This window comes from Corythoichthys intestinalis, chromosome 5, assembly GCF_030265065.1.
Source record: "Corythoichthys intestinalis isolate RoL2023-P3 chromosome 5, ASM3026506v1, whole genome shotgun sequence".
Lineage (NCBI taxonomy): Eukaryota > Metazoa > Chordata > Actinopteri > Syngnathiformes > Syngnathidae > Corythoichthys > Corythoichthys intestinalis.
This window is the reverse complement of record NC_080399.1, coordinates 55,729,651-55,737,359: the sequence shown is the minus strand read 5'-3', so window position 1 is coordinate 55,737,359 and position 7,709 is coordinate 55,729,651. Positions and strand designations below refer to the sequence as shown.

Sequence of the window (7,709 nt, the reverse complement as noted above, 5' to 3'; positions counted from 1 at the left end):
CAAAATCACACAGGTGAAAAAAATTGCTTTAACTAAAACCACCCAAACATTTATTTATTTTCATATTTCAATGAGGAAAGTATGCAAACAATGACAGAAGAGGGGAAAATAAGTAAGTGAACCATCACATTTAATATTTTGTAGATAACTGTCGATTTATGAACATCCAGACTTTTAGAGATGGTTCCCTTTCCCAGCTTTATACAAGTCAACAATCCTTAATCGCAGGTCTTCGGACAGCTGTTTTGAGCCATGATGCACATCAGACAATGTTTCTCATCACGACAATTCTTACCAGGTGTGTGTTTTATAGTGGGCAGGGCAGCTTTAAACCACTCATCAGTGATTGGGCACACACCTGACTTAAATTGATTGGTCAAAATTGGTTTCAATTGCTCTTTAAGTCTCCTTAGGCAGAGGGTTCACTTATTTTTCTTTTCTGTTATTGTTTGCATGCTGTCCTCATTAAATTATGAAATCCTATAAATGTTTGGGTGGTTTTAGTTAAAACAGACACTGTTTTTATATCTGTGTGACTTTGACAAATGTCCGATCACATTTGATGGGGATTTTATGCAGAAATGTGAGAAATTCCAAAAGGTTCAGATACTTTTTCATACCACAGTATGTAAAGCACACGACAGCTCTGGATGCTAACTATCTCCATAATAGTATTGGAATAAATTTGATCCTACAATAGTTTACCGTCAAGATCTGCAAACATTTTTTACATTAAACACACTCCTGCTCCGTCACTAGAGAAGGAGACTGCTTTTACTAGCGGACTTGACACATGAACGCTACTCTCGTCTCATCCTGTCTTTCCTATTCATATTGCTTTTGCTGCTCGTTTTGTGATATATCGATAAGGCTGTCCTACTCATTAATGTTCCACTCGGGTTCAAATTAGTGGGGCGGAACCAACATGACATGTTTATGTAGTTAAAGAGTGACACTCTGGAAGCCCGGCAGCGTGGCAATGTTATGTCACCGCCCTCCTTGCAATTAAAGATGAAAAAGAAACCAATCTTTGTTTAAGCTCAGGTTTGGGGCAACTCCAAATATAGGGGTTCGACTCAATAATGCACAAAACGGCTTCAGATAAGCTGTGAAAAACAGACTTCCAGAAACTTGAGGACCAAAACTTGTGGACTAAAGTACTACAACATCTGATACAAGTCGGGTCAACATTTGGCTAAATGCTGTATACACCAATTTAGCTTTTGTAAAGTGAACCTGGTGGACAACTTTAAATTGTATGAGTGCTTGACGAATACACATTGAGGATGAATGAACCTGATCCAATATAGAGTCGCACACATCATCAGAAATTAGATATATTGGGTGTCCTGTTCCCAAACAGATTTGATGGCAGACACAGGTGGACCATGAGATAATAGATCTTGGACAGTACTCCTTTATGGGGTCAGATTAGTCTCATAAGTACTCGTACATACATTGTGGGATTCGTAAACACATAGCACGCGAAACACACACACATTGTGGGATTCGTACACACATAGCACGCGAACCACACACATTGTGGGATTCGTAAACACATAGCACGCGAAACACACACACATCGTGGGATTCGTAAACACATAGCACGCGAAACACAAACACATTCACCAAATGTGTGTGTGAATTGTTTTACGCGCATTTGCAACGTGCTTCCAATTACAAATTCCCACTTACGAATACAAATTCCCACTTACGAATGTGTGGATCGTTTTGATACCCGTCATGCGCAACTGAGAAGAACACATGCATTTTTTTAACTGGAGCCCGTCTTCAGCCAATCAGACGTCTTCTTCTTAAACAGCCAATCACAAGGGCTGGGCTGTTTCGTTACGTCACTGCTGTGCGCCTTCAAGTCCGGTGTACTGAGTGACAAGTGACAAATGGGGAGCTTTTGTAAAAGTAGGAGCCCCGTTTTTGACAGCTCAACTCGACCGCGGGGACTATCGATGCAAGGTGTCCCGTCGAACGTCCTCGTACGTGTAGCATACGTTTAACGGTTTTGCCTTTCTCTGTCATTGACAGCTGAAGACGTCCCATCCATTTTGAGTGGGAGGACCTCCCATGCACTTCAAATGTATTGGATGTCAACTGGTGAAAAACTCATTGAACCGCTCAGCAGAGGGATGATGAGAGCAAGATTAGATGTCTAATACTGTACTATATGTGGCACATTTTTAACAGGCTTTTTTTCCGCTAAATAAGTCTTTTTAAGATTACTTTCTCCATTTCAAGCCTATTTGAAAGTCATACTTGGGAAAATTCAGACTTCTTAATGTATGATTGTGATGTCTATGCTTAAACCAATTTAAGACCATTTTAAAAGGAAAAAAATAGACATTATAAGCTTGTTAAAAATGCTACCTACAGTGACAGTATTTAAAGGATGGTAGTCTATTACGGATATAAAAAAATATATTTTTTGAAAGACTTGGAGCAACAGAGCTTTCTTGCCAAATGAATCACCTTTGATACACTTAGGATTTAGAACTCTTTCCTCAAAAAAAAAAAAAAAAAAAAAAAAAAAAAGGATGCAAGTCAACTCATGCATCTGCATGTTCCATGAGAAAAACAGGATTTAACAAGGAAAATAGATATTAGAGCGCTTATTACACATTTTTCTTTACAAATTTGGAAAAAAAAAGGTTTAAGACCTTATTTTTCACATTTTGTGATTCTCTGACAATTGCTTCATATTGCAGGCATTAAGGGGTTAAGACCTGCCACATGAATTTTACTACCTTTTTAAACACTTTTTTTTATTGCGACAAACCTAATAAGTGATCAATGATGGCAAGAGAGGATAAAGCGCAGCAGCAAATCCTCAGATCTGTTCTTTGGATGCCTTTGAAAGTAAATAGTGACATTGAGAGCAATCAGGAGTTCAATTATGTGAGGTGAGGAGACCAAGTAAGTTTTGAGACATTTTTTTAATTTAAATAGACATCTCAGACTCCCAGCCTGTAGGAGGGCACAGGCTAGATCTCCTCGAGCCTTCAGAACTTCGGGAAGGTGGGTCTGGTTGTGCCTGAGATCTCCATTGGCCATATACTCTTCCGCAAACTGAAATGGCATTTTAGGCATTCTGTTACATATCAGTGCTAAACAACAACAGCAGCAAAGTTTTACTGCAGAGACTCCGAAATCTTAAAATCATTACCTTTAATGTGAAAACCCCACAGCTACTGTTGTTCTGCTGCTTGTTATGGGCCACAGTTTTGGTAGTCCAAGTTTCTATTTGGAACTCACGGCCCGCCAACCTCAAGAAGTTCCTAATTATTGTTTTATAAGCAAAACAATGAAGATGAACATTGAACTATTAACTTCCATATTAACATAATACTAGGAATTTAAACTTTCTGAAGCGGTTACCTCCAATTCCGCAAGATTTTGCTCATATTTGTCCTCGTTACTCAAGGGATCGTTGATCACCAGTGTTCTCTTAGAAATGTGGACAATCTATAAAAGGTTAGTTCCTTTGTGTAATTCTGCACAATGACAGATTTATGTAGTTAACTTACTAATGAAATTTAACTTCTGTATGGCATCAGCTAAATTAATAGCTATATATAATACATTCCAGAATCGGTAGGTCTTAAGAAAATATAAGAAACCCACTAACCACTAAAATCCAATGAGCGCATACAGGACAGGACAGGACAAATACACTTTTTTTTTCAACAGGGAATTTCCTCTGAAGAACATACAATACCAAATTATTGTTATTTTGGGTTACTGGCGTTAAAATAATATAGCTAAATATTGGCATGAAATGGATTACCTTTCTAACAGGCTGAAATTTTCCCAAAAGCAGACTCCCAGCTACCACAGCAGAGAGTTGGTGAATGGGCTCCTGTTAAAAAAAGGGGTAACAACATTACAACTATACTCCGGCAAAAAATAAATGCATTGAGAAAAACTATATCCAGCACTTGGCTGCTGCCTTTCAATGAGGATATGCATGTATGCATCAAATACTTGCATAGCAAAATAAAAAAATTGGCAAAAGGCAAGAATCTTTGTTATTTGCTAAACACTTATTGCTCCCACTGACTTCATCAGACAGCCAGCCGTTGCCTTTTAGCGTATGAAAAGATGTGTCATATAATTTATACGGTCCAACGACAGCCTCCACCTTGCCTTGATCCTCTGCAGCCCACAGTAATTTAACTGAAAACACAACATTGTTAAATCAAAAAAGTTATTATTTACGGCACTTGACCAGATGACCATCCGGTCAAAATTATCTACTGAATAGGCCAAACCACCAAACAAATCCTGTCGGTCGTTCACCAATTTTGTAAGAGCTGTACGAAGTAGAAGGGTACAATTAGATATACATTTTAGAACACCAACAACAACTTGCCGTTTTATGTTTGCTATTTGTCCTCTCATCCAGCCCATTCGTCTTAGGATGATATGCAGCTGTAACACTCCTTTCAATGCACAGGAGGCACAAAGGTTATCGTTGAGCTGAAAAATTGATACATTGTAAATAAATCCAATTAAAAAAATAAAAAATAAATAAAAAAGGGGGAAAACAACAATGCCAAAATCCCACTGTGAAAATAATTTAATGCATTCAGATACCTAATTGACAAATTCTCTTCCTTGGTCGGACAGGATTCTTTGGGGGCATCTGTGTCTATAAACAATTGAGCAGATACGTTATGCCACTTCTGATGCTGTTTTGTTTTTTAAAGGAAAGGCCTCAACACACTTGGAAAAATAATCGGTGGCAGTAAGAATGTACTGAAAGCCATCCTTGGTTTTTGGGAGAGGCCCAGTCAGGTCTATCCCAACCAACTCCCAAACAGCAGACACCTGTGAAAGGCAAATCCAATATTGAACATATCTCTTACAGCTATTCCTACAAAATCTGAAGAGCACCATGTTTTATCTTTGAAGTTTTTAACTTAATCTGGGTAGATGGCTCCCACCTTGATATGAAGGGAACACATAAAAACCTAATTTTCACGCATGTCCAAATATTAAATACATGCGTGACATTAGACAAAGCTGTTTCCAATTTTTCACGCATGTAATAAAAACCAGAAATACATTTCTTTATTTGATTACACACGGTCAGTATGAAAATATACCTTAATGCTTTGTAATGGCTGTGTCACACACAGCCAAAGAGTTACCAGTCCTCTGACATCCGTCGCATTCAGAGACCTTAAAACAAATCGTCATGAGAAACGGGTCAGGTTAATAAGATCTGAAATAGCTCACCAAAATTAGTTAGTGACAAAATGCAGAAATAAACCATCACATACCCATCAGTCAATGTCCACCGTCATGCCATCCCAATAATTTCTGGAGTACATTGAGGATCTGGTTTTAACAGTGCCTGTGTGTGCACCAATTGAAGCCGAGTGTACTTCATTAAACAGTGATCGTGCTTCTGTTTGGGACTGGATCACATATAAACACAAATACACACAAATAACAATTATATAGCTGTATACACACACACACACATATATATATATTATAAATAACAGCAACATCACAAATACTTTGCCTACTCACCCTTCAGTTTGAGCTTCTGCATATATCTTCTTAAAGCACATTTCTGAGATTCACTATAAATTAGGGAATTCACCCCTAGACATAAAATTGAAAATCTCCTGGAACCTCTTCTCCATGTTGTACACCAACTGTAAAGCACATGCACAGAAAGACAAATTTGAAAAATGACTTCCAAATACTTTATACATACACTCCCGAAAACAATGATTAGCAGTTAAGCTTTTTTGAAAAATTTTAATATATATAGGACTTAGCCTTCTCAAAATATAATGGCTTAATTGGGTCACTAGCCATATGGTTAATTTCTGTATGATTTCAAGCACGAAACTCCATTAAAACCCAGGTGACCCAAATGTTTAATGCTTATATCATACAATGCTAACTTCCGTACGCTGTTAACCGGCTATAATGTAAAAAAATCTCTCTTGAACAATAACCGAATCGCCATTAAAACTTTGGCGACCAACATGTTTACTGCTTAGACGTTAACTTCATTACGCTTTTGTCTTGCAATATCATCAATATTCCAATTCAGTCTTTCGTGTATATGTATTTGCTTACAGAGGTTAGCGGACAAAACGCACTATACAATGAATATACTTTAGAAATATTACTCCCTTCCAACGACAACAATAGAAGCAAGGAAGCTAGTGTTTACTCCTTATCATGAGACGTTAACTTCGTTACGCTTTCGTCTTGCAATATCAACAATATTCCAATTAAGTATTTCGTGTATATGTAATTGCTTACATAGGTTAGTGGTCAAAAGGCACTATAAAAAGAAAATACTTTAGAAATTTACTTACCCGCACGACAACCGCATGAACTGCGTTGTAGTCTAAAAGGAATCTCCAGCCGGACTTGAAGGCGCACAGCAGTGACGTAACGAAACAGCCCAGCCCTTGTGATTGGCTGTTTAAGAAGAAGACGTCTGATTGGCTGAAGACGGGCTCCAGTTTAAAAAATGCATGTGTTCTTCTCAGTTGCGCATGACGGGTATCAAAACGATCCACACATTCGTAAGTGGGAATTTGTATTCGTAAGTGGGAATTTGTAATTGGAAGCACGTTACAAATGCGCGTAAAACAATTCACACACACATTTGGTGAATGTGTTTGTGTTTCGCGTGCTATGTGTTTACGAATCCCACGATGTGTGTGTGTTTCGCGTGCTATGTGTTTACGAATCCCACAATGTGTGTGGTTCGCGTGCTATGTGTGTACGAATCCCACGATGTGTGTGTGTTTCGCGTGCTATGTGTTTACGAATCCCACAATGTGTGTACGAATCCCACAATGTGTGTGTGTTTCGCATGCTATGTGTTTATGAATCCCACAATGTGTGTACGAGTACTTATGAGACTAATCTGACCCCATACTCCTTTGGAAGTAGGCCTGATTAATAAAAATGAATCGAAGTTCTTTTCAGGTTTACATGGAAAATTTGTGGTCATGCTTTGTAGTCCTATCTGCCTAACCTACAGAAATCTCAAAAATTGTGTCAGCTTGTGCATTTCTCAAAACAATTAGTACAAGTAGCAAAACACAGTGGATTACCTGCAAAATGCAGTTCTTGGTTAAAAATCCTTGGTTGATCTCTGAGAAACCCTTTTTAAAACAATATATTGATTCATGGCTGTAGCATATCGATAACCTTTTGGGATGCAAAGGATCACAATATATCACCATTTCGATATTTAGTCACATTCCTATTTGCAACTCGTTCAAAGAAACCAGAAACTGCTTTTTTGATGTTCACAAGTGACACAGTGTTATGAAGATTGAACCAGTAGTTTTTGGCATTTAGGATAGGACAGGATAGACTTTATTAGCCATTGACACCAACAGGTGACAACGAAATTGCGTTCGATGAGTGAGCATCAGGCCGCTGCAGAGGTTCCGCGCCGCCAACATCTCTCTCCGGAAATTACCAGGCATGAAAATCTCTCACCTTTCGGCGAAATTCGCCGTTTTGAAGTAAAAAAGGATAACCTACGTGAATCGTGTAGATCCGAGGAGAAAATTTTTAAGGGGGGGGGGGGCATCGGGTGTAGGCATGTGCCAGTTACCTTCACGGATTACCATGCTATGAAAACATCGCGGTTACAAAACCACTAAAATTTCCCGTCATACAGTAGTACGTATTCGTTATTTTTC

General features: G+C 38.4%; 2 long non-coding RNA genes across 12 annotated transcripts; one reads left to right on the top strand and one right to left on the bottom strand.

The window, feature by feature from the left end:
* Positions 1-1,425: 1,425 nt before the first annotated feature.
* On the top strand, positions 1,426-4,380 carry LOC130915819 (uncharacterized). Its single transcript, XR_009063162.1, has 2 exons — positions 1,426-1,974; positions 2,044-4,380. It is a non-coding gene; the product is annotated as an uncharacterized LOC130915819 (long non-coding RNA).
* On the bottom strand, positions 2,930-6,515 carry LOC130915817 (uncharacterized). Of its 11 annotated transcripts, none has more exons than XR_009063158.1 (11): positions 6,360-6,515; positions 5,554-5,681; positions 5,298-5,435; positions 5,121-5,196; positions 4,739-4,842; positions 4,609-4,663; positions 3,800-4,491; positions 3,641-3,712; positions 3,391-3,506; positions 3,179-3,290; positions 2,930-3,081 (listed from the first exon to the last, which is right to left on the bottom strand). It is a non-coding gene; the product is annotated as an uncharacterized LOC130915817 (long non-coding RNA). The 11 variants fall into 11 exon arrangements; XR_009063155.1 differs by having other exon boundaries at positions 3,391-3,477; XR_009063154.1 differs by having other exon boundaries at positions 3,391-3,712; positions 3,800-3,871; positions 4,073-4,491.
* Positions 6,516-7,709: the final 1,194 nt, after the last annotated feature.